Source organism: Canis lupus, chromosome 6 (assembly GCF_048164855.1).
Source record: "Canis lupus baileyi chromosome 6, mCanLup2.hap1, whole genome shotgun sequence".
NCBI classification, from domain to species: domain Eukaryota; kingdom Metazoa; phylum Chordata; class Mammalia; order Carnivora; family Canidae; genus Canis; species Canis lupus.
In genome coordinates this window covers 77,003,657-77,031,207 of record NC_132843.1, presented here as the reverse complement: position 1 = coordinate 77,031,207, position 27,551 = coordinate 77,003,657, and the positions used below count along the sequence as shown (strand labels likewise).

General features: G+C 36.8%; 1 long non-coding RNA gene across 1 annotated transcript in view; it reads right to left on the bottom strand.

Moving 5' to 3' along the window:
- Nucleotides 1-27,551, bottom strand: part of LOC140634800 (uncharacterized) — a 64,737-nt gene that overhangs the window by 25,726 nt on the left and 11,460 nt on the right. The window contains exon 2 of the long non-coding RNA XR_012032179.1: nt 15,614-15,703. This is a non-coding gene — a long non-coding RNA (uncharacterized lncRNA). The remainder of the gene's footprint in view (nt 1-15,613; nt 15,704-27,551) is intronic.

Below are 27,551 nucleotides of genomic sequence, written 5' to 3'. Positions count from 1 at the left end.
TTGAGAAGGCTTGAAAACAGGTAAATATATAAAGAATATTTAAAAGTAAAGTATGAAAAAGGAAAAATGAATACAGCAGAAATTAAATATGTAAGTTTTCAAGGCAAGAGGAAAGAAAGAACAATCACTTAGATAAGGGGAATGAATGTGAGTAATAGCTCTACAATTCTCTGGCAAAATACCAGGAACAAAACTTGAACACTGATGGAAATATTCTTAATAAGTAAATTCAGCAAAAGGCCTTTTATTGATTTTAGAACAGACTTAAAATTTGACATTTTTGGTTGTTAATCCACATTATTATGTGTTGATGCTCATGCTCAATAAGGAAGTTTAAACCCTATCCATTGTGCTAATAAAAATAATAGGAGCCATTATTGGAACACAAGAAAAGGCCTTTATATAAAAATATGAACACACGCTCGTGCACAAATTGTAAATAAGATGAGGCAAAATCAGAGGATTCTTAATAATTGCTTTCAGGTTCTTATGCTTTTGCCCAGTTTCTTCATACCAGAAGTCAAATTTATTTTTTATATATTTCACTTTAAAGTGGAAAGGAAAGAGTTCAGGGCGTGGAGAAGGGCTGGTCTCTTCATAGCATTCCATTCACATGAGCAACGCAGATTTGACAAGATGTGACTTCTTACTTACCAGGTGGGAAAAGGTGTGGTAAACTGATCCATTGGACTTGCCTTTAATTATGGCTTTGCTTTTCCTTTTTTTTTTTTTTTTTTTTTTTTGAAGCCTACCCAAATGATTCTAAGAAGAAATCTCACAACTATCATTTATTTTCTGAATACAAGTTGCTTCTTGAATGGTACAATGATGTAGGTTTTACCATTAATTCTGATCCTGAGGATATTTATTTTTATTGATTATTTAAAATAGTAGCCGTGTTTCACATTAGATTGTATTTTTTTTTTTTTTTGTCACAGTGAGATATTCATTGAGTATCCACCAATCAAGCAGTTTAAATTCTCAACCTTCCTTTATTCTTTCTAAAAACATGTTTGGAGAATATTCCATGTACCTGGGCTATTCAATGATTTCATCTTGTATTATTTTTTTCTCTCTTCCCCTATGACCCTCTGTTTTGTTTCTTAAATTCCATGTATGAGTGAGATCATATGACAATTGTCTTTCTCTGATTGACTTATTTCATTTATCAGAGAGAGAGAGACAAATCATAAGAGACTCTTAATCACAGGAAACAAACTGAGGGTCCCTGGAGGAGAGGGCGTGGGGGATGGGGTAATTGGGTGACGGACATTAAGAAGGGCACATGATGTCATGAGCACTGGGTGTTATATAAGACTGCTGAATCACTGACCTCTACCTCCAAAACCAATAATACATTCCATGTTAATTAACTAAATTTAAATATATTTTTTTAAAAAACATTATCTTACTATGTCCCTCAAATTGATCATACATCCTTGAACCTGATGACTTCCCATCCTCTCCGCTGCTGAAACTCTGATCTCTTGTCTGGAACTGTTAGAACAGTCTCCTAGCAGGGCCCCTTACTCCTACTCTTGCTCCCTGTGATGTTATTATTCTCTCAGCAATCTTTTATAGTATAGTCCATCCCCACTTAACACTCTGGCGTTGCTTCCCACTGGAAATGGCATACAACCCTAATTCCTTACGTGCCTATAAGATCTTACAAAAACTAAAATAAAAAACTCCTATCTTTCCGACATCAACTTCCACCATCCCTTTACTTGAATCAGTTTGCTCCAGGTACTTATCATATATATTCCTCAAACACACATATCTTATTGATTTTCATGGCCTTTGAACCTCTTCCTTCTACCTGAATTCTTTTTCTCCAAGATGGCAGCTTAGTTGGCCCCTTTTCCTTCTTCAGGTGTCAGCCCTAAGCTCACCACCTCTGGAAGCCTTCCCTGACTACTCCAGCCAAAGCCAGATGGTTAAGAGTTGGAAGAGTCACCGTTGATAATGTTGCCCATACTATGATACAGATGATCAGAATTCTATCAGAATGCTAAAGAGAATTGATGTTCAGTTGTGTGGACTTGCATGTTAAAAAGATGAGGAGACCGTAATTGGAAATTGTAATGAAGCAAGGTATTGTGAAAAGAGCGTAGGTTTGGAGTAGAATCATTTGGGTTTAAATCTTGGCTCTTTCACTTATTAACTGTATGATGTAATTACTTACATGTTCTGAAACTTGGTTTTCTCATCTGTAAAATGTGTATAAAATATCAAACAAGAGATGTGTTTTAAGAATGATATAATGTGTGTACCTGGACTATAATAGCTGCTCCACCTAATGGGGACAGTATTGTGTTTTCCTTTGTTTCCCTTATTCTCATATGTTAGGCTTACTATGCATGTTGCTTGAGGTATGTTATAATTGCTTCTCTAAAGGAAAAAGTAACTAGTCTATAACATATGGCCAAGTAAATTAGGATAACAATGATTCCCAGTTATTCTAGTAATAGATGTTTGTCAAAAATCACCACGCCCAATTTAACTTCCAGACTGAGTCACGCCTAACATGAACAAAGGAGAAAAGTGTGGAAAATTATCTAATTGGATGGACCAGCATTTTAAATATGGAAACTAATTTGAAATATTCAAGTCCTGTAAGAATGTGGCCATTCATTTATCCTTTCAACAAATATATATGAAGTATTGGACACTAATCCAAGTGCTGCAGAGGCTGCATTATGACAAAAGAGGGGACAAAGTCCTCTGACCTGTGGATCTGGAACTATACACCACCTCATCTTAGAATCAAATAAGATTTCATCTATTGCCTTGTATTCTTGGCTTCAAATGATAAACTTGGGCCCAAGGGACTCAAATTCTATTGTCAGCTCCATCCATCATTCATTATGGGATAGGGGGCTAGTGACAGTTTCTTTGAACCACAGTTTCCAAATTATACCTGGCTCTATCTACCTAAAGTGCCTATAGTTCCAAAACACTATGATTCCATAATCATATGAAAATCGGAAGTTAGAAAGCTTGCCATCAAGAACTACTTCATTCCTTAATGTGTATGAATTTGCTATAATATTTTTGCATCTATTTCCCACATTAATATTTAGTACTGAGTTAAGAGGAGATGAAATGTATTTAATTATCTTAATTTTTTTACTCTAAATTATGGCCTAAGATTCTATCCACTAAATCTTACATTTTCCTTTCAGTGCTCTAAATGCCAGTATACATGTTTGTCTAAGCTTGGGGGATATTGCAATATCAAGAACTTTCTTTTCTCCAAAAAAATAACCAAGAAACATTTGTGTAAGGGCCAATTGTCTGGGTTCAAATACTACCTTCATGTAAATAAAAGACTATTTTCCCCCAAACATAGACTTATTATCACCATTATGACTACCTGCATTGATTTGCCAGATGATTCATTTTTATACAGTTCAAACGTATTAGCCATCATAGTGATCATTGTCAAGCAGATGCTATGGCTTATTATTTTATGGCTAAAGAAAACTTTTTTTTCTTTTTTTACCCAAGTAACAACGTGGTATCCAGGTTACATCTTGATAATCACTTTAGAACTGAGAGTAAAAAATGGCAGATGGAATTTTGTTTTTCTTTTTCCTCCCCATCTTCCTTTATTCCCTCACATTGTCAGGACGGCTCCCTCCATTCAGATGGCAAGACTGTTGTGAATGAAGGCAGACCTGCACCTCCGGCAGTCTCTCTCCAGTTCAATTATGGTGCTTTTGCGGGACTAATTAGCATTCCTCAGAGCTGGAGCTCTTTGAGTGACAGGTAACCATGGAGAGTCACACTCCTGTAGGTGATCAGCAAGAGTCTAGCTCTTCTTTTTAATTAAAAATTAGAAAAGCCTTAAAGAAAAAGCATAGCATTTACTGATGTATGCCGTTAGCCCAAGGTTGCCATGCTAGAAAAAGAAAAACAGTAGTGTCAGAAGAAAAACTGATGCCATTTCAAAAGGAATAGAGGAAAATAACCATGATAGATAGATACAAGAAATATGTTTATTGTCTTCCCCGAGAATGGATACCCAAAAGGAAAACACAAAAAGGCAAAAGCTCATCTCTTCCTGACAGTCCATTTAGATAATAATGCTCTCCCCTTCAACACTGGAAAAATAATACTATATTTATTAACAATAGGAGATTTTTTTGGTCATTTACAAAGTATTAGAATGGGGACTTTGGAGTAACATAAGCAGTTCATGCTGGATAATTTATATTTGATATCTGGATATATTGATCCAAATGTGGATTGCTGCTGATGAGAAATATAATAACAAAATAAGAAGGTATTGGTAGCCTATTTCAAACCTAAGAAATATTGGAAAAATTCCCTAAGTACACAAATATTGGATCTGATCTTGAGAATTGATGTCAACGTACAATGGTGGATCTTTCCAACAAAGTGAATATTCTAAGTAGGGCAGAGGAGGGAATTAAATATTGTCACCTTGGCTTGGCAGCCTAGGCTTAGAGAAGGGAAAAAAAAAGAAAGAAGGAATAGAAATTTTATAATATGCTAAGGGAATATTGGTATAAATTGCTTATTCAAAAATAAGTAAGTTAATAATTTATATAATCAGAGTCAATTTTAATTTCCCCTGAACTAAAAGGAAACTTCTCTGTTTTTCTTCTGGTTCATCTTATAAAATATTTAATTTTAATAGGCCTCTCCCTTTCCTGTTTTTACCCAAAAGCAGGATTATTGTAAAAACACTCTGTGCTGTTATTTCTGGCCAGCATAAAGCCAGGAAGCTCTTACAGTCTTGTGGGAGTACCTAATCTCATGAGTTTACCAGTTTTATTTCAACTATGGAAGTAGGGAAGGTTACAAAGCCACAGTGAATTCTTCAAGAATTCTTTTATAATAATTTCTACTATGAGAAGAATTCGCTAAAAAAAAGAATGATAAAAATCAGTTTTGTTGTAGTCATAACTTTTCTTTGATTCACATTCCAAAAATTGGGAATTTTCTTCTAAATTGTGGGTTGAATGAAAAAAACAAATTTTAATCCCAAAGACTTTCCACAATATGTGAGCAATGGTCAGTGTTCATTGTCCATCAAATCACTCATAATTTTCTATTTATTTGAATGCTATTTCTTAATAAGCACTTTTTCTCAACTTTCAAATTTTCACAAGAATTTTTCAGAAAACAGATTCCTACCTCAAGTTTCATAAATCTGGCCTCAATAAATTCAGTGTGTTAATTACTCTTTAATTTGAAAATACAAAGAAAGATTTATGTCTCAAGAGTCTCAAAGTTTGTTTTATTTTTTTCTGAAATTCTTTTATACCCAGAAGGATTATGCTACAAGAGTAAGAAATTTTTAGCATTTTGTTTTGAAGTATATTATATTTGAACCATAATGGAGGAAGTAGCTGTTGGTTCCATAGTCACCTTCTTTGATATTTACTTCTTCCATGCATAATGTGTATAAACGTTCCTTTTAACAATGAAATCGAATCTGTAGAAATACTGAGTTGAACAGTTGAAGAAATCATTGCACATTTGAAAGCAGTCTCTTAACAATCAATGCCCAATAATACTGCATGGATTTGGAATGTTAACTGAGATTCATGACAATTTCCAACTAGTATTAAAACAAATAGATAGAGTTATAGATATTTAGAACTGTTTTCATCTATATTCAATCACGGATTTTCACAGGCTGATCATTTTTAGCTCTCTCTCTACATTTTTATGTAGATACTGAATGGAAAAAGAAATTTTGCAAGTATGGACCCCTTTATATAAGAGATTTATAATAATGAGAGGGAGCCAGAAATGCTCTCATGCTCAGAACTGTTGGCATAGTTGATCTCTTATCTAATTGCTTTGCATCTTGCTTCATGACTGAGTCTTCCTTACTACAAAAGAGAGAAGAAATCAGCTGCTAACAAAGGTTATTAACATTTTTAAGAAAGTGCTGGTGACCCAGAAGCTTGCTATTGTCCCATCATGGAATATTTCTGTTTGGTTTTCCTTCTGAATGTAGTCTTTCAGATTTCCCTAGAATCACAAAAGGTCAGAAGCATAAAGCTGCCTATTGATGTAGTTTAATCTTCTCATTTAATAGACAAAGAAACGGACACAGAGAGATTAACTGGCACCCAGCTAATTGGTTTCAGTACTAGAACTGCCACTGAAACTCAAGGTTCAGATTTCTCTCACCAACAGACTTCTCCAAGGCTAATTCCATTCCACTAGACAGACTTTCTCATTAGATTCCACATATACTTGTCATGAGTTGACTCATGAAATTGAGTCACAGAATCAACAAATAGCATAAAAGCCATGGCTTGCAACATCTTACTTACTATATTGCACCCTTCACTAGGTCCAAGACTTTGCTTATTTCAATGTCATTAACCCATGAAGATGTTGAAACCATAACTTCAGCTGGTATGGTGATATTCTTTACCTTTGTGAAAACCATGACATTTTCATATGGCTTTTAAATATATGGTACATTCACTATTACTTCACCATAAAACATTGGTCTTGGAATGCCTGGGTGGCTCAGTGGTTGAGCGTCTGCCTTCGACTCAGGGCATGATCCCTGTGAGGAGCCTGCTTCTCCCTCTGCTTGTGTCTCTGCCTCTCTCTGTGTGTCTCTCTAAATAAATAAATATTATAAATAAATAAATAAATAAATAAATAAATAAATAAATAAATAAATAAATAAGTTTAAAAAAAACATTGGTCTTTTGGGTGGAAAGGAAGAAAAAAAGAAACCACTTTTTTGACCATCTAAGATGCTATTATTTTAGATGTCTCTACATTACTGAAAAGAAAATTTTTTGATTAATTAAATTAAAAAATAAAATAGGCTAGATATTTCTTAAGAAAAGTAGATTTTTCATTACAAATCAATATGAAAAATGTGCATTTGAAAAATAATAAATACCCTTAAAAACATATTTTATTTTTGTGTGTATGTTATGTTTAGAAGAATAATATGCTAGATTTTCTTTTTCTCCACTCAGTTAACACAGTTAGGTCAGAAAACCCACAATATAAAAATTGAGATCCCATTCCCATTCTGTGTAGAAAACAATTATATTTTTATTTAAGCCATTTTTTCTATTAAAATCTCTTTGGTTCAATTTTTAGTAACTATCATTTCTTCTATTAAGAATAGAATTTCTTCCATTAAGATTGGATTGCTGTATTGTACCATGGATAAGGATTGTATGCTAAATGCTATCTAATTTGAACATATGATACAAATTCGGAGAAGTCAGTACACATACAACTGAATCACCATCAAATAAATTTATCATTTTGTTTCCATTCTAGCTGCCACACTCAAATAACTTTCAAAAGACAGTAAAAGCATTAGCAAAGAAAATAAGAAGCAGGGCCTAAAAATAATTATTATATGAGAAAAAGGTTGAAAAACATGTATCTACATTTTTTAAAAGGTACTGGAAAGAACTTAAGGTCTTCTAAAATAATAATAATGATTACAATATTGAATCAAATTAATATATAAATATGTATGCTTTAAATCCAGTGAGTCATAATTTTTAGAATTTTCTCCCTCATCTTCCAGTCTTAGTTCCATTCCACAAAAGTAGTCATTTTTAGTGGTTTTCATGTACCCTTCTAGGATATTTTATGATAACATATTTAAAACGTGAAGTGCTTTACTACTGAAAAAAAAAAGTTGACTTTTCTAAATGGCTGCAAAGGGGAAAAGTGGGAAAAGTAGGAAAGGTAGAATGGGGAGCAGAAGACAAATGTAAATGAAAATTGAGCCTTAATACAAGAATGGAGGGTTTTTGAGGAGAAATATGGGGAGAAATCCCCATCACATTGGAGATACTCAGGAGTCAGCTGGATTATCAACCCATGGTAGCAAGGAGAAAATTCTGCACAAAAGGACTCAAACATTGTATGAAAGCTTTTATGTTCTCTCTGACCACACTGTCCTATGGAAATTAAAATAACACATACATACACACACATTCACCATAAATAATGTTATAGAAGAAAATGGTGATCTATACCATTTTAATGGGATTAAATCAAAAGTTTCTTTTGTCTTAAAACAAATGTTTTTAATATAGTAAATTACCTGAAAGCCTAAAGAAATCAAAGCTATAAAGAACATTTCCAGATTTCCTTAAAAATAAAGAAAGAAGGAAGAAAGGAAAGAAGAATAGAAAAAGAGAAGGAAACAGGAAAAAGAGAAAGGGGAAAAAGATTGAAATGTCAAAACAACTGCTTTGCATTTCAGTATTTCTGACATTAATATTAAGTAACATTTAAGTGTCACTGGTTTGGGGGAGAGTAGGATAAACTGAAGAGAAAAATGAGTTTAATGAGAAAGAAAAGGAGGATAGAGTAAGAAGATAAAGGGATAACTAGAAAGCAGAGAGGGAAGGAAGACAAAGAAAAGGCAAAAGAGAGGTGGTATGTTCTGGAAAACTCCCATGGCCACTGATGTCAGTATCCCTCGGCAGGACCAGTAATCTTTCTTAAAGATAAAACAGGTCTTTGATACTTTTTCATTAAGAGTCATCCAAAAACGTTTCTTTTCGAAAATCAGCTCAAGTAAAAGCAAATATTTTCAAAAGTAAAGTAGCAAATGTGCTGTTCTCTTTCAGACTGTAATTTATTAAATTTATAATATTGTTCTGTGAGGTGAAAATAGCTCAACATACTGAATCATGTTTTTCTTCCGATAAATTTTTCCAAGTAGTCAAAGAATAAGATTATGATTATACAGAAGTGCTGTCACTTAAGATACTTAAATTACTGTACATGGCTAAATGTGGAGCCGACCTGCAACCTATGCAATGCTTTTTACCAGAAGTCGAATAACGTCAGCGTCTATGAAACTACTGAGTTCAGCTCCTTAATCTCCCTGCTGCCGAACAGCCCACTAAATCTGTCTGTAAAATTCACACGTGCCCTGCGTGTCAGCTGCGTCCTAGTGTATCCGAGGATGGATTTTCCATTGAATGTTACTGCCAAAGCACTTTTTCTTCTGGCACCAGTAGAGAGACTGAAATACACCTAGAAGCTTAGAAAATAAAATATATGATGAACTCCAGTAATCCAGGATTATGTGGCAAAGTGTAAAAAAAAAAAAAATTGAGATGTATGGACGTTTGAGGAGATCAAATTCTATTAATTTATCCGGAAACAATTATATGAGATTCATCAGGCTTTTCAAAGGTGAGGTAATAGTTACTGAAGATTGTTAGATCTATTAGAGCCCTTTTTTTCCACCACGTTTGCCCAAACTCTTACTCAAGTAGGATCTTTTCTTTAAAGCAAACTCTTAAGTGTTGGCAATTTGAAAAGTGGTTTATGAAGGTCCATGGTTTTGTTCTGACCATAATTCAATTGGAAAAGTAGCTTACTAATTTCTCTATTTCACACGTGACGTATCAAGTGAGATGGTTCAAGGTGATGCGCTCCCTAAAAAAAAAAAAAAAAAATCTATTTACAATGATATAGTACTCTCTCTCTCTCTCTCTCTCTCCCTTTCCTTTCTCTTTCTCTCTTTCTGTTTCTCTCAACTAGAGCAACACTCAGTTCAAAGCACTAAGCTACATTCTCCCAGGAGGAGAGATTAATCAAATATATTTATTTTATTTTTTTAATCAAATATATTTAGATAATTCCCGTTGTCTAAGATCTTAAAATTTAGTAATGAGATTTAAGTACATATATACATATGTGCCTACACACACACACACACACACACACATATACATACACACATATATTTAAATATATATATACACACACACGCGAAAATATAATCTAAATTCAAGAGAGAAGTGAGGAATGGTATAAAGAAAGCTAGAAAAAAAGAAAGTATTTTAAAATCACAACTGGGAAAGAATATGTTTTCTCTGAAAGCAAAACAGAGAAGTAGCTGGAATTAGCAAAACCTTTATGGAAAGGTGGCATTTGAAATGAGGAGGTGGAAATTCTAGGCAAAGGGCACAGCGCAATAAACAATATAGTGTCATCTGGGAAACAGTGACTTTAAGAATACCACCATTTGCTTCAACGTGGATGGAACTGGAGGGTATTATGCTGAGTGAAGTAAGTCAGTCGGAGAAGGACAAACATTATATGTTCTCATTCATTTGGGGAATATAAATAATAGTGAAAGGGAAAATAAGGGAAGGGAGAAGAAATGTGGGGGAAATATCAGAAAGGGAGACAGAACGTAAAGACTGCTAATTCTGGGAAACGAACTAGGGGTGGTGGAAGGGGAGGAGGGCGGGGGGTGGGAGTGAATGGGTGACGGGCACTGGGTGTTATTCTGTATGTTAGTAAATTGAACACCAATTAAAAAAAAAAAAAAAAAAGAATACAATACGCCCAAGGGAACAAAAAGGGGACGACAAGCTATTCGCTTTGAGCTAAGGGGTTAGACTTGATTTTGTTCAAAGAATAAGCCTCAATGAAGGCTTTAGAAAGGAGCAGTGAGATATCATATAAGTCAAAGATTTATAGTCAACACACCCCCTTTATTATTCATCTCTGTAAGAAAAAGGGAATGGGTTACAACATGGTCTCCAAGGTTTTCTGTGAGTCCGGGTCCTGCCCACCTCAGCCATCAGCAGCACTATCTTCAAATGATCCTCCCCAGTTACCCATTCTACTTCCCAGCTCTACAGATTCTAGAAGTTCTCAAGGCATCTAAGACTGGGAATTTAACGTCTATGATATCCCTTCTTTCTGGAACACCCTTCTTCCTTCTTCCTTCCCTTCTCCCCCATCTTCTTGTCCATCTGGCTTATTCCAATGTACTCTTTGAGCTCCACTTTGACTGGACCCTCTTGCTCTCTTCCACCACTTTGATTATACCTTGACTATAACCCTACTGTGGCACTTAGTCCAACTCTACTAAAAATATATTAGTCCAACAAATACATTCTCGTTATAGCCAGTGTCCTAATTCAACAGCAGGGGCCAAAATTCTTTCTAAAACCTTAGGTTTCTGTGTTTATTTCTGTAAACTCATGTGTGTTGTAAACAGAAAAACTAAAATCTCTTTGTAACACATTGAAGTGTACCTTTAGAAACGATAATTATTATTTATCTCATTAAAATATCAGCTGTACCCAGGATGTTCACCACACAAGTTCTTATTCCATATAAAATTTCTGAAATCGGTCCTTACACAGTGAAAATATACAACTTATGCTGAATAATTAAAATGCTTCTTTTTGGTTGAAGGGAGGGAGCTGAAACATCGAAAAACTTTTTACTTCAGTTTATTTCTAATTCTCTTCATAATCCTCAAGTTCATACAAACAGCCAGTGGCAAACTGGAGCTAGCACATCTTTTAATTATTTCAGAGAAGACACAAGATTCAGCTTAAATGATTCAAAACTATTACTGGCTTCAAAAACAAGCCTGTCTTCAGCAGTCATTAAAATAAGCACTATCTTATGTTCACGAGGACTAACAGACATCAAGGCAGGCTAATGAATATCAGAGTGTGAGTTTGATAAAAACCAGGTGGCAGCTCAAAAATCTATTTAAAATTCCCTACTTCTCCTTCCTATTTCCCTTTTTATTAGGTGTTTGTGGAGAAATACTGTCTACACAAAATTCTCAAGGATTGGGAAGTGGGGGGAAAAAAAAAGAAGTCAATGATTAGGTGCTCAGAGTTTCTCAAAAAACATTCTGTTTCAACCTGGATCCAAGCTGCCAACACTACTATTTCTCGTATTCAATAAAACTCCAACCAATTTGAAGAGTCTTTCCTCTTTTTTTTTTCTTCTGATCCTCCTACCTGGTTGGAAACGAAATTTTAAACAAAACTGATGACCACTTAAATGGAGCACACTTGTACACTTGTGCAGTGTCCACAACTTAGGAAAGCAAGACCAATGAATCATACGTTTTAACGTAAACGAGAGTGCATAACTATAAAGCTACAGCAATTCTGCTGTTGCCTACAAATGAGTTCTCTAGTATACAATGTTGTTCTCTTCCTGCCCTAATCTCTCCTTTTAAATAATTGCATCCAGATTTGCCATCCGGAAATTCCTGTCTTCTAACTTTGGCCCACGAGACTCAGGCAGGATTTGAACCCAGTCACCTGGCTTCAGAGATGGGCTTATAATCAGGTCTAGCTGATGAGAACATTCTATCACCTGGCCATAGTGGTTGGTTCATGGATAAGTACATGACCTGGGCCCTAGAATCAAGATCATTCCTAAGACTTCTGTTAACTATTTGGAAAGTTAACAGAACTTTCTAATCAGACTGCCAAACTTAGCATGGGATAAGCCTAGAACTTTTAAACTTCTTGTAGTCACCACACAGAAGGAATCATGAAGGAAGCCAGTGAGAAGGAAAGAGAAGATAAATAACGGGGAGGACAGCTGCCTAGAAGGGGACGGAGGAAGTAAGAAAAAGAGAAAGATGATTATGTCATTTTAGCTTCTGGATCAAGCCCTATCTGAATCTATCCTTGTATTTTTAAATTACAGGTCTTAAAAAGTTACCTTTTCTTTCAACGATTATCTGAATTGGTTTACTATCACTAGGAACTGAAAAATTACTATGAATACAAGCACTAGAAACAGAAACAGAGGAGAAAATAAGCCTGACCGTTAAATCAATGAACAATGTAGACTTATTCTGACAGATGCTTATCTCTTCCAGACCTAATTGCATAGATGGCCATAAGGAAATGAGTATAATTTGGTAGACTTATTAGGACTTCAGCCAATCAGATTTTATAAGTCACATAACATTTTTGTGGATTATTTGAGTGTACTTAATCACTTGCAAAACTAGTCTACATTTACATTTATTTATCTATGTCAGTTTTAAGCTAGAAAATAAAAATACAAACTCAGTCAATGAAAAACACACAAGCTTTGATGCAAATATCTGGCAACCCAGGTGACAGCATATCATATTCATATTTTGTTTGTAAGAAACCAAGTTATGGCATTTTCTCTACATTTGTATTATGTTAATTTGGTCCTTGTCTGGCTGTGATGCTGCTACGCATATTAAAATTCAACACAGATAAAGTAAAATAAGAAAGAGTATCTTCAGTGGGGAGAGGAAGGAACAGAAAGTGAACTAATGGAGGTAGAATGATAGGCAATGAACCTGTTTTGACTCTCACACTTTTCTTCCACCAAGAACATTAAACTTTATTATCTTATATTTTGATGGGGATTGATGAGAAATTTTATTTTGCAAAATTTAAAGTAAATTTTTAAGTACTAACTTTTTAACATATTGAAGTCTGTACTTTTCTGACTATGAAAACAGTGAGATTCCATTAATTACATATTATGGTATTTTCTGGCAATTCTTAGTACCGGAAATACTATTTTCAAATGAGAAACTGCATTGTGATGACACCAGCTTCCTTTTAAATAGGATTCACAATAACAGCAAAAAGATGACTTTCTCTTTCTCTCTTTCTCTCTCTCTCTGTGTGTGTATATATATATATATATATATATATATATATATATATATACTTTAAAATATATTTTATAGCAATTATATATATAATCTCAATGTTTTGAATTGAGAAGAATAAAACATATGCAGAACATAAGGATGAGTTCATAAAGAAAATGTTGTCATATTTTTCTCAGGCATTTTTGGTTACCTATCTGTCCAATGGGGGAGGTCTGGGATGTAAAAAGAAAAAAATAACAAAAAAGCAGAAAATGGGAAACTTTCTTCCCTGACAAGAATCAATTTCAGATCTATTTAAGCAGAGGACTTGGGAAAGCTGGTGAGTAATATAAATAAGGCCTTCCTTGTGTTTAAATATCAAAGATCATTTCTGGGTTTGGTCCTGGCTTGGTGTCCAGGGACTCCGCCCCAAAAATGACACAAATTTTCCCATTTGTGTATTAAATATTTTTAAATGAACTAGAGTAAAAGGTGGTAATCAAAAAACCAAATGTTTGAAATCAGTTTTGTGGAGGAAACAATCGCTACTGATTACAGGGCCCAAGATTTGGTCACAGACGTTGGAAACTAAAATGCACAGGAGAGAAAGAACTTTGAAGGGGAGATTAAGGAATTGGGAAACCAGTTAAATTTATTTCCTATGCAGAAGTTGACATTTCTAAGAATGATGATGGCAACAGAACAGAAAAATAAGGCAGTGAGTGAGAGGTGAAAGTCAGGAGGAAGGAGGACGAGTGGCTTATAGTAGATAGATGAAAACAATTAAGAAGAGATGGTGGAAAAGAATGTTGTGGCCTCCAAAGAGCCAGGATGTTGAAAGAGGAAGGAGATAGCTATAAAACAGCAATGAGGAACCAAAGGCCATGCCTCTTCCACCCCTAACCTTGAAGTAAAGAGGCAGGAGATGCCAATTCACCCCTCTTTGGTAGATTCTCCAAGGAAGAAGATGCTCAGGCTACAAAGTTTCAGTTGATGAGTGAAATGATATTCAGAAGAAGAGGCCGATGGTATAGACGAGTTTGCTAATCCCAGAGTTGGAGTTCCAGAAGGTTTGGGAAGGAGGGAGGACAAGTGGAGGATTGATTAGATTACCGAGTGGTTCAGAGCTGCAGTGAAAATGAGCAGCCCGTTGGAAATGGACCCGTGGGCTTCTGATCAGAGATGTGAGACATGGTAACTCAACTGGCAGCAGGAGGCTGAGGAGGTGGTTCGAGAGATGAGTTCTTGTCAACAAGAATTCTAACTGAATCAGGGACGCCTGGGTGGCTCAGTGGTTGAGCCTCTGCCTTCGGCTCAGGGTGTGATTCCTGGGGTCCTGGGATGAGTCCCACATCGGGCTCCCTGCATGGAGCCTGCTTCTTCCCTCTGCCTGTGTCTCTGCCTCTCTCTGTGTGTCTCTCATGAGTAAATAAATAAAATCTTAAAAAAAAAAAGAATTCTAACTGAATCAATATCCAACAGGTCATTATAATTTAGTTGCAACTGACATGAGCTTCTGAAATCTTATAATGACAATCTCTCTTTCATTCTCTTCAAGTTTCCTGAATTCACAATATGCCTTCCATTCTGGCTTATTCCAACTAGAGTTTATAGCCTTGATCTTTAATCCTACAAAGGTTTGTAAAGTATAATGTCAAAGAATTTCTGGCAATCCAATTGCCTCTGTCCCTTAAAGGCATCTAGAGATCATATAAAGCTTACATATCAGCATCAGCATGAAAATTTTCCTTAGCATCTTTACGGGAGAAGAAGATGATGACACAACTAATGCCTGAGTTTTAGTATTAAATCCACAGAGATAAAATTTCCACCAAAAGTGAGGAGGATATTTCATGACAGGACTAAAGGAATGGAGTGAAATTACCAGTGTTGGCACAGGCTCCTGGTAATAAGATAGGCAAAAATCTTGGCTCACAGCACACGTGTTTGCCTCAGCCACCCAAATTAATCAGGAGCGTAAACCAAACATCAAGTACCTTCAGTAGCAACAGCTCTAAGCTACCAGCAACCAAGGAGGGACTGAACGAGAAGAAAATTCTGTCCAAGATTCACATTCCACACTTAATTGGCTTTCCTTTTACAAAAGGAAAAAAGCAATACCTTCTACGAGAACACACGTGCACACACACACACACACATACACACACATACACACCCCCAAGATGCCACCATTACCTCCAAGTTGCACCACAAAGTGTTATTCTCAGTTGGATCTGTGATTTGTACTGTCCCCTCTGGGTTATCTGGAGGATAGAAACACAATCCCTGGAAATGAAGATGAGAATGTATGAGTTAGTCTTTATTAGTATATTTGAAATTAGTTATGGGCGTGTCTGGGTGGCTCAGTCAGTCAAGTGTCTGACTCTTGATATCAGCTCAGTTCATGATTGCAGGGTCGTGAGGCTGAGCCCAATGCTGGGCTCTGCACTGGGCATGGAGGCTGCTTGAGATTTTCTCTCTCTTCCTCTCCCTCTACTCCCCACCCCCAGGCCCTCTCTCTCTTTCTCTCTAAAATAAACAAATATAGATAAGTAAATAAATTCAGTTGGAGAAAGGAAGTCCTAGAAATAAGGTAATATTATACCTGGAATATAGTTATTATCTTGTGAAGGTAATTTTCTAGGAAGAATTTGTGGGATTGGAAACATAAGAAATTTAAAATCAGCCTTTAGGGCTTTTTTCATCTAAATATATTTACATTTTTCTTGAGTAACTGACCAAAGAGGTGGGCTTTTTCTAGTTTCTTTCCATGCTTCAGATATAGTTTATAGTAATAATGGAAGTAAGAGGTTTGATGTTAATGGGCTTTGAGAGAGGGCAAGGCTTTTGCTTGCCCAATGCTTAGACAGTTTTAACCTTTTGTTGTAAATCTAAGAACCTCACTAAATGAAGTGCATTTTAAACAGAAGCTATTTAGAAATTACAATGTCAGGCCTAGGGTCTGTTTTTATTTCTCGTTATTTTGATATTAAAAACTGTCATAAGGGGATCCCTGGGTGGCGCAGGGGTTTGGCACCTGTCTTTGGCCCAGGGCGCGATCCTGGAGACCTGGGATGGAGTCCCATGTCGGGCTCCCGGTGCATGGAGCCTGCTTCTCCCTCTGCCTGTGTCTCTGCCTCTCTCTCTCTCTCTCCCTGTGTGACTATCATAAATAAAAATAAATAAATAAATAAAAAATAAATAAATAAATATTAAAAAATAAATAAAAACTGTCATAATTAAAATCTCATTTATCTGCCCTATTATTAATTTCAAAGCACCTTGTATCAGTAACTTCATTTGATTCATAAAGCAATCCTCCAGGTTGGCAGGGGAGGCTTTATTATAATTTTCTTTGTATAAATGAGGAAACTGATTTTTTAAAATGATATAACTACTTCAAAAAGTTTAACCTGGAATGCAGATCATCCGAATTCAAATCTAGGACTTGTAATACTAGGTCTTGTGACTTTGTCATCATGATAGTGCCTGATTCACTCTTCACTGTTTCTTTAGTCCGGTAAGTATAATAGTCAAGAATATGTATTCATTGCATCTGTTATTTTTAAAAGCCTAAAGGTCACATGCACATGATATTCATTTCTCAGGGCTGTGGTAACAAATTCCCACAAATCTGATGGCTTAAGAGGACATCAATTCATTCTCGTGCAGTTCTGGAGGCCAGAAGTCCAAAAGCAATGTTACCAGGGCTGCCCTCCTTCTGAAGGCCCTAAAGGAGAGCCCTCCCTTCCCTCAGCTCCTGGCGGCTGTCAACCAGCCTCACAACTGCCTGCCCCAGGCTCTGATTCTCTCTTCACGTGGCCTTCTGCTCTAGAGACCTTCTCGACAACTCTTTTTATAAGGACATTTGCCACTGGATTTATGAGCTATCCTAGTGCAGATGATCTCTCGTCTCCAGATCTTTAATTACATCTACAAAAACTACTTTTCCAAATAAGGTCACATTCACAGGTTCCAAGACATGGACATATCTTTTTGCAGCACCACCATTCAACTCACTCCAGACGCTTATCCACAAATACTACTAAATTAAGATGAGACAGATAGGGTTACTATAAAATACCTGATAATTATAATTGAAAAACTTTGAGTAATATTTTATAGTGTCTATTTTTTTTTTCTTAAAGAGAGAAAAGAGACACAGAGAGAGAGAGAGAGAGGCAGAGACACAGGCAGAGGGAGAAACAGGCTCCATGCAGGGAGCCTGATGTGGGACTTGATCCCAGGACTCCAGGATCATGTCCTGGGCTGAAGGCAGGCACTCAACTGCTGAGGCACCCAGGTGTCCCTATAGTGTCCATTAATTTTTATTTATTTATTTATTTATTTATTTACTTATTTACTTACTTACTTACTTACTTATTTATTTGACACAGAGAGAGAGAGCACCAGTAAGCAGAGTGGCAGACAGAGGGAGAGGGAGAAGTGGGCCCCCACACTGAGCAGAGAGCCTGATGCAGGGCTCAATCCCAGGACCCTGGGATCATGACCCGAGCCAAAGGCACATGCTTAACCGACTAGTGTCCATCTAGAAAGGAAGTCAGAATCTGAATAACTAAAAGATAGAAGCCATTCATGGAAGTTATATCAAAACTTTTAAATACTTAAAAATTTTAAGACATATATAAAATTTGTCAGCTAGGTTTATAATAATGATTCTAATAAAGTAGAAATAAAATGCCTATAGTGGTAAGGGTTCAGAAACTATTGAACTGATGAATGGTGTTCCCATTCATCAAGTCACAAAGTCAGGGGACTCGGCAGTCATGACCTCTAATCCCTGACATCCAATTCTCCTTACCTTCCAGACACATAAGATAAATATATATCCCTGCCTCTTAGGTGTTAGGAATGACAGAAATTATAATTGTCACTTCCGGGGAAAACCATTTAATTACTGGCACTTAATTCTGTACTTCACTTTGTCTCTGCGATAGCTATTGAAAAACCACATTGCTAAAGAAGGGCAACATAGAGCCATGCCATGGAGAGTAGTTCAGCTGCCCTGAGAATTCTCTGGGTTCATAGTACACCTGGCATGAAAGAGAAATAAATCTTTGTGTTTTAAGCTACTGAAATTTTGAGTTGTTTGTTGGTGTAGCCCACCCTAATCCATGTTGACTAAAACAGTTATTTATACTAGGAATAGATGCTGCCATTGCAAGAAATCTAAAATATGTGACATAGGTTTAGTGTTGATCCTACAGGGGTAGCAGTTGTGAATGGCCACCTTCTGTGAAGGCTAGGAGATGGAAATCAATCATATGCAGGGGCACAAAATAGCAGGTCTCAAACACTGAGAGCTATGATGCATGCAACACCTTAGAGCAACCCCCTGTGCATGCTTTCTGAGCATCAGAAGCAAGAAGCAAGGGGATACAAGCGAATGAGTCACTGCAGGGTCACCAGTTAGAAGTTATTCACCAATCCCAGTTCAGTGAGGCTGTTTGGGAGCCTCAAGAAGTTGCAAACTCTACATACTAATGAAAATCCAAAATGAGTGCTCCTGATCTCCATCCAAGAAGCCCTGAGCCAGTCTACAAAGGCTGTCCCTTTTGCGCTTTCTGGCTGCCTTTGATACTGTAGTGTCAGGCCCAACCAACCATTTCAAAGGGAGTATTTCTCTAGTGAAATGCACCCATAAAATCTTGCTGCTGATTCCAAATTAATTACAATTTCTGGCTAAGTCATCCAGATCTCAGGTCCATTTCCCATGGAATTCCTAGGAATTAGGATCTCCCCACTGGGGGAACAGCCCTAAGCCAATGGCCAACTGTTTCAAGGAGACAAAAGTTGGTTGCCCTGTCTCAGAGTAGGACAGCTTTTGATGTGATTTATCCTCCAGAGCTCCCCATGGGATCAAGCTGAGGCTAGACCTCAGTTAAAACCACATCTTGGGCCTAGATTCATCCTGAATTTTCTCATTTCCTTGAAGATTTCACCTGTGAGTGGTCCCTTACTAAATACTTGTACCAGAGTCCCTCTCTCAGGCTCCGCTTCTAGAGAACCTGACCTAAGTTACCCCCAATAAAAACTTCAAAAAAAAAATCATATACAGGGGCAGATCATTTGGTAATATTATCACCTATGATAATTTATAGGATAGATCTTATGCCAAAAAAACTTGTTGCTCTAGAAGAAAGATTAAATATAAAATTAGAGTGTCTGCAGATTGATGTCAGCTGCAATTGGCAAGGTATCACAAAAAGAAAAATAGATCATCTCATAAAATAATAGACGATTGCAATTAGAAGCAAAAATAAATATAAGAATAAAGAATTTTGGGGATTAGTAGGGTTAGAAAACGCTACTGCTTCTCAAAACCTACTTTGTGCAAAACAGAGCAATGAAATCTAAATATTAAGGGAAGGATCAAATCAGGGATGGCTACTGCATCATATTTAAATCTGGGAATGGATTAGGTCATCTCAGAATAAAGATATGATTAAAAGTGGGACACCCCATCTAACCTTTCAATTGATTAAAAATCTCTAAGAAAAGGAGACTGAAAGTATGACTCTCCCCTGAACCACAACATACTTAATGGAATTGCAAATATGAAAGGGGATGGGGAGGCGGGGGGGGGGGGGGGAGTTGAAAAAAAGAGAAGAAGAGGAATGGGGAGAAAATAAGAAAGCAAATATTCCAGGAACCAAATCTCAAAAAAACCTTATGGGTGTGGAACTGGTACATGAAACTGTGTAGAATCAAATAGATAAGAAACCTATACAAGTTTTGAGAGAATTTCACTGCCAAAGGAATCCCATGACTGGACTCAAAGAGACTGTAGCTGTTTATAAGTTAAAATCACCCTTGGTACCTAACCCAAGGTAATGGGCCCAGAGAATTGCTTATTTCTCAATTTCTTATTCCTTATTTTCCCCAATGCCTGTTATTGATGTGACAAACAGGAATAAAGAAAGAATGAGCTTTCTTTAAAAAAAAAAAAAAAGATTTTATTTATTTATTCATGAGAGGCTCAAAGAGAGAGAGGCAGAGACACAGGCAGAGGGAGAAACAAGCTCCCTGCAGGGAGCCCAACATGGGACTCGATCCTGGGTCTCCAGGATCACACCCTGGGCTGAAGGCAGTGCTAAATCGCTGGGCCACCCGGGCTGCCCCAAGAATGAGCTCTCAAGTGTGAAGTCACGTATCAGCAAGAACAATAGACTGGGATCCCCGTCAGAGAAGCTGGGATCCCGAGGAACATTCCCCACCTCCCAGTCTAGAGGGTCCTCACAGTGACTGTCCATCCGCTTCTCTAAATTCCCATGTTGAAGTTCAGTATCATCCTTACTCCTTCCCAGTCTGTGGATTGTGAAGGGAGAAAACAACTTTTCCTTTTTAAGTTTCTGTGTCTCCATATCAACAAGAGCCACATTCTTCTCTGGGATCATGGACTCCATGCTGGCCGAAGAGCTTTTGGATCATCTCGCTCATGGAGGGCTTGAGTGTAGGACTGGGCCAGAAGAGAGGAAAGAATACTTGGGTATCAAGAGAGCAGTTGGGCTATGGCTGATTTCACAACTGTTCACTAACACCAACTCCCACTTCCAGGCTCACGAGAATTGTATTCACCCCTACAAGTTGGGGATAGCCCCGTGACTTGCTTTGGCTAATTAAATATGAGCAGAAATGAGGTTCATCAGGTCCAAGTAGGAGCATTTAATTGCAGGTACTTGACCATCTAACTCCTGTTCCCTGTCATGACAATTTGGAAGCACAGGGTGATAAAGTGTTGCCATATTACAGAGCAAGTGGAGGAGTACTGCTCTTTGGGGTGTCCCAGACCCATAGAAAACTTATGGGAGAAAGTATTTCTGTTTTCAGCTACTAAGGTTTCTTTCTTTGTCACTATAGCATTATCTAACCCATCTTGACTAACTCAGTATCAATACTAAAATTTGAATAAATGTGTTCCTTACTGTTATTGAACCGATTTTTTCAACAGCTGTTATATATGCTTTTGTAAAGATTTTATTTTATTCATGAGAGACACAGAGAAAGAGCCAGAGGCAGAGGGAGAAGCAGGCTCCCTGTGGGGAGCCCCTTGTGGGACTCCATCCCAGGACCCCGGGATCACGACCTGAGCTGAAGGCAGACGCTCAACCATGCGCCCCAACAGCTATTATATTATAAAATAAAGTATCTAATAGATGATCTAACAAACTAGAGCTTCAAAGTGATACTCGATAATACGCTGCATTATGTTATGCCTTGTTTATCTTTCCTTCAAAACAAAAGAATAATTTTAATTATGTCAAGAGCATTTAAATAGTTTGATTTTTTAAAAAGATTGCATTCTAAATCCTTATGTTAAGTGGCACTCCCTCTCAAAAATCCAGGTAAGAATAATCTTTTTGAGTTTTGTGTTTTTGTTTTTGTTATGTTTTTAAGACTGACCGTGCTTGGAACTTTAATGTCATTAGAGTCTACTTTTCAGCATGAATCAACCTACCTCAAACCCCAGGCATTTCACTTGATTTGGTGAGTAAAAAAGTGAAAAAGTTTCAGAGACCAAAAAAATTACTTAGCAATAAAATATGTGAGAAACACGTTGACAGTTTCTCCTCTCTCTTTTCCCCTAGCTATAAAATGCATTTCTTCTCCTCCCCAACTCTGCTATCACTTTGAAAGCCATCCAATAAATTGGTCATACCTACCATAGTTACCTGGAGGCACAAAGGAGAGGGAGACATCGTTTCATGAATTGAGATTAGGGTATCTTTGCCAAAAACCAATACGTTCTTTAAAGCCACATTAACACTTTCCAAAGCCAAATAAAAAATGCAAAGAAAATGCAAAGTTACCTTCTTATTGGTGTCAGCTATTTGAAACAAAATCTGTTACCGTCAAAATGTCCCCTGGCCTGCAAGAGTAGATTCCATGGAGCCTTTGCTGACAAAGAAAACCCTCTGTAATGTCATTTGTCACATTTGCTTTCCTGCCTCTGTGTCGCTCAAGCCAAGAGTCTAGGCAATTATCCCTTAGCTGATCTATGGGCATAATCTGTGGTACATGTCTTAGTTAGAGTTATATTTTCGGGCAATTTACCTATGGGAGCCACCAGTCACACCTGCTAATAAAGGTTTTCAAGATGCCCCAGCTTGAGCCTGGCCAGCTCCCAAAGGAAGGGTATTTCCACCTCTAAGGACAGCCTTACCCGGAAGGCTCACATACGGGTCACACATTGCCAGGCGTGCATGTGTACACCAGGTCTAGTGTAGACCATACAAAATCATAGCCCAGGCCTTTGATTCTGTGCTGTCTTGTCCGTGTCTGGATGACTTTTCAGAAGCTGACAGAGCTTTTACAATTTAATTGGCGTTGACACCCTTTGAAGCCATGCCTTGAGGCACTAAGGGTCATTGTATGCTTTCTCTGTTTCTCTCCAATGGCTCCACTTGGCTACCTCACAGCCTGTGGTGCCTGGCTGGCCCCTGCACTTTTTATTCATGTTCATACTTGTTCGGGGTCCTGTTACAAGAGCCCTTGTTAAATGCCCAGCAGGCAGCAGTGAATGGAGATTTTGACTATGTGGGATTTGAGGCCTCTGGCAATAATGGAGAATAAACTATAAATATGAAAGTATCCCTGTTGTGGACTGTGTTGTTATCACCAAAGATTTATTCCAGAGGACCTCAGACCTAAGGGACTTTCTGTGCCTGCTCGTGGCTGTAGGTCTTACAATTAGGTTTCTGCCTTCCATGCTGGGGATTCTCTAACTATGACTTTTCCTCTATCATCATTTCCAATTTGGTGCCTTCCTTCTCTTAGCAACACTCCCTCCTAACAGTTGTTGGAATAGCATTATGATTCTGACTCGCCTTCTGACTCTGTTCCCTCCAAGTTTAAGGAAGAGACAAAAAGATTGAATCCTGCATTGTTTTCAGGCTCAATTCTGCAAAAGCGTCTTTTTGTCCCTTAAGGGTCATGTTTAACTTTGTTCCTAGTTCCCAAGAGTGACAAGTGGAGTAACTGTCATCTTTTATGGAGTTTTGCTCAATTTGCTGTATTTAAAAAAAAAAATCAAGACTTCCAGAGTTATCAACTGCCTATAAACTTACAGGCTATCAAAAAATTTTTCTTGTTCACAAACCCCATTAAAAAATATTCTTATGTATGGAAGTGTTAAGATCTCTGGAAAAGCTTTTGTTTCTCCCAACTATCAAATTTATGTGGTCTACAGTGACTATATTAAACAAGACAGATGTTTGAATTTTTTGAGTAAACTACAAAAAAATAAAGAAAAGACTATCAATTTTCATATTAGGCTGCTGTTCTACAGATAAAATATATCAGAGACAAAGGGCATTCTGAAAATATTTGTATGGATGATTTACAGGAAATAACACGGATTAAATAAAGGACTGCCTTAAATGTTCCTTTTTTTACATAATATAATTCTACTGAATTTCAGGTCATTATAAAATCAATAAAGAAGAAAATAAAAATAGTAATACCATCAGTCATAATTTTCTAGTGAACTGTGTAACTAATTTCCTCCAAATATGAACACACTTGAGGAAATCTCACAACAGACATGATTTCTATTTAAAACCATATTTCTAGCACAAGATTTAGGTAAAGATCCTTTGTTTCAGCAAGAAATAATTAAACTTCTTCAAAACTAAAGAGACAGCTTTTTAAAAATGAGCTCAAAACATCAAAAAGGATTATTTAACTGGGTAAGGAGACATTTGAAGGACAAGTTAATATTTCCACCTGTGAAACTCTTCCAAATGAAAGATGACCTGCTGTTCTTCCAATACACCAAAGCTGGGAAAAGATAAAACTATTTCCAGTTTTAGGTAGTAACAAGGAGCAAAATTAAAAACAATTATGAACTTGCCAGTAATGAGAGATAGATGGTATTAGAATGTACAAGCAGGACTGAGATAGGACTCAGGTTTTCAATTTTTTGCAAAATGTCAGATGTAGAGGAGACAAGCAAGAATCATCTCTGTTCACCTGCCTCAAGGGCCAGTGTTTCCATTGCCACACTCTGACAGTTGTAAATCCCGTGATTTAGGGAAATCACTCAATTTTGTGGAGGTGAGAGGTAAAGTGGGTAATATATGTGCCAAAATCTATGACAGAACAATGAAACAACAATTAGAATTTTATTAGATTTTGTTTTGTTTTTGTGATCTTTGTTGGTATTTTGAGACATGGTACCCCCATATTTTATCTTCTGTATTACTGAAAGGAATCTCCAGAGAAAGAAAAGTGTTTAAAAATGCCAGGTATGGGATTATAAATAATAAAATACAGATTGATATCGAGAGAAATACACCATGTCGGGAACAGTAGAATAATGGATAAAGTAAATCAGTAGGACTCTACTCTCAACTCACTAGCATAAATAGCAAGTGTGACGTCTTTCATATATCTAGTCATCGCTTTCCTTTGAGTACCTATTTGCAGGTCCTGTGCTGGGGATATTAAGAGGAATAAGATCTATATAATGTTCTTAAGCTTATACTTGAGTAAGCTCCTTCATCCTGTTTATCCCCTACTGAGACCCATATAGGTATCGACAGAGATAAATTACAATACTAGGGGCACCTGCGTGGCTCAGAAGTGTAAGTCTCCAACTCTTGATTTGAACTCCAGTCATGATCTCAGGGTCATGAGATGGAGCCTTGCATTGGGCTGCATGCTGAGTGTGGAGTCTGCTTACGATTCTCTCTCTCCCTCTGCCCACGATTCTCTCTCTCCCTCTGCCCTTGTGCGCATACACTTTCAAATAAACAAATAACACTTTATTGAGCTTATTTGCTTATTGATCTAGCTCTTCACTAGACTGTAACACCTAGGGACAACAGAGGATGTGTTTTATTCATCTTCTCATCTCAAGCTTTCTCATACCGACTAGTATTTAGTGGGCATTCAGTAAATGCATTCAAAATGAGTACTAAGGAATGACAGAATGGATGAAAATGAGTACTAAGTACTCATTTGTACTAAGTGAGTGTACTAAGGAATGACATGAGTACTAAGGAATGAGTACTAAGGAATGACAGAGTGGATGAAAAAAATGAAAAGTACGGATGACTATAGTTACTCCTTTTTCAGATCTCAGAGAGCCATTCTCTGACAGCAGTAAAGTGACCTCTGGTTACACGCCACCACGTAATTACTTTATGTATTTTTTACATTCACTTGTTTATTCTTTGCCCGAAAGTTGCATACCATCAGGAACCTTGCCACTCTTGTCCCAGCACCCAGCCCAAGTGCCTGTCACAATAGGTGTTAAGTGAGTTAATGGGTTTATTATGAAATAAAGCAACTATATGGGAGCACCTTTCAGAAGAATTAGAAAGGACTCAGTTGGAAGTATATAGACTTTGATATAAAACCAGCACAACAAGGTGGAGATATATCATGCAATTTGCTGTAACATTTGTTTGGGAACCAAATAAAGGTCAGGGTTGGGAGTCACAGATACAGATCTGGGAGTCAACTCCGTTAGGTTCAAGACTTGACTCAGAGCAAACATTAAATAAATGTTTGTTGAAAAATTGCTGACGGCAGAAATCCTTGAGAGAAAGGGATCAGGAGAGCAAGTGAAGGAAAATGTTTTATTCCTCATTGTCACATTTCCTTTTATTACTGTAAAAAAAAAAAAAACAAAAGTCCAGATTAATAAGAATCCAGAGAAAACTAAATATATAGAAAACGTGAAACTTTGCTTCCATAATCACTGAGTCAAGCTCTGTGTATGTATATAGGATATGCAACCAATCTTCCATTTACCAAAAAGCTTGGTCAAACTACTGGTTATTTTTAAATAATCACTGGTATAGTAAAAGCCTTGATGAAATTTATTAAAACCACTATTTTTTTGTGATTGTTTAACCTGTATTAATTTAGAGACCAACAGAATTCAGAGCATCTGGGCTAGCTTATATTATTCCTTCAGAGAAAGACCTTCACTCTGCCCTGTCCTATGTCTTTATAGATGATTACAGTAAGAAATACCTTTCTATTTTATTTTATTTTATTATTTTATTTTTGTAATATTATAGTTGAAGCTTATAAAATCATAGAGCAAAAAAGGAAACTAAGAGACTACCTTGCATAATGTCTTTATTTTGAAAGAGAGACATTTAAGTCAAGGAAGGAAAATAACCATTTTTACAAGCTTTTCAATATATTTTTTTCCTGTTGTTAAAAAATAAAAATCAAATGATTTGATAGATTTTCCTTTTTGCCTCAGTTGCTAAAAACCTTAGAGCCACATTGTCCACTCATGGTTCTTAAAATACTCTAAGCATTGTGCTTTCCTGGTGATCTTTGTCCTATTTTTTAATAAAAACAATCATCCTAAATTATAACTTAATCCATAAACCACTCCAATCTATTTCAAAGAAAAGGCAAGGCACTTAAAATAGTAATTATTTGTAGAATAAAAATTTTATTCATAAGTGAATTATTATCATGTGCTCAGCTAATAGGGGCCATACTCTTAAAAAAACTTTTTTCTTGTGATGCCTGGGTAGCTCAGCAGTCGAGCATCTGCCTTCCACCCAGGGCATGATCCTGAGGTCCGGGATCGAGTCCCACGTCGGGCTCCCTGCACGGAGCCTGCTTCTCCCTCTGCCTGTGTTTCTGCTTCTCTGTGTGTCTCTCATGAATAAATAAATAAAATCTTTTTAAGAAAATTTTTAAAAATAAATAAAAAATAAAAATATTTTTTTTTTCTCTCAGGGCACCTGGGTGGCTCAAAGTTTGAGCATCTGCCTTCGGCTCAGGGCATGATCCTGGTCCTGGGATCGAGTCCCACATCGGGCACCCTGCATGGAACCTGCTTCTTCCTCTGCCTGTGTCTCTGCCTCTGTCTGTTGTGTCTCTCATGAATAAATAAATAAAATCTTTAAAACAATATTTCTCTCCAAAATAATTAAGAATTATTCCAAATCAAAGGCATCAGCCAGAGAACAGTGAACCTATTGTTAATGTCATAATTGAAAATATTTTGGCTTAAAAGTTGTTGTAAACAGTATGTTAGGAGAGAGGACACAGGCACATTCCTTTCTGACAAATGAGCATCATCCAACGGACCTCAAACATTCTGGATATCAACTGAAAGGTTGGAAGAGAGTTCAAT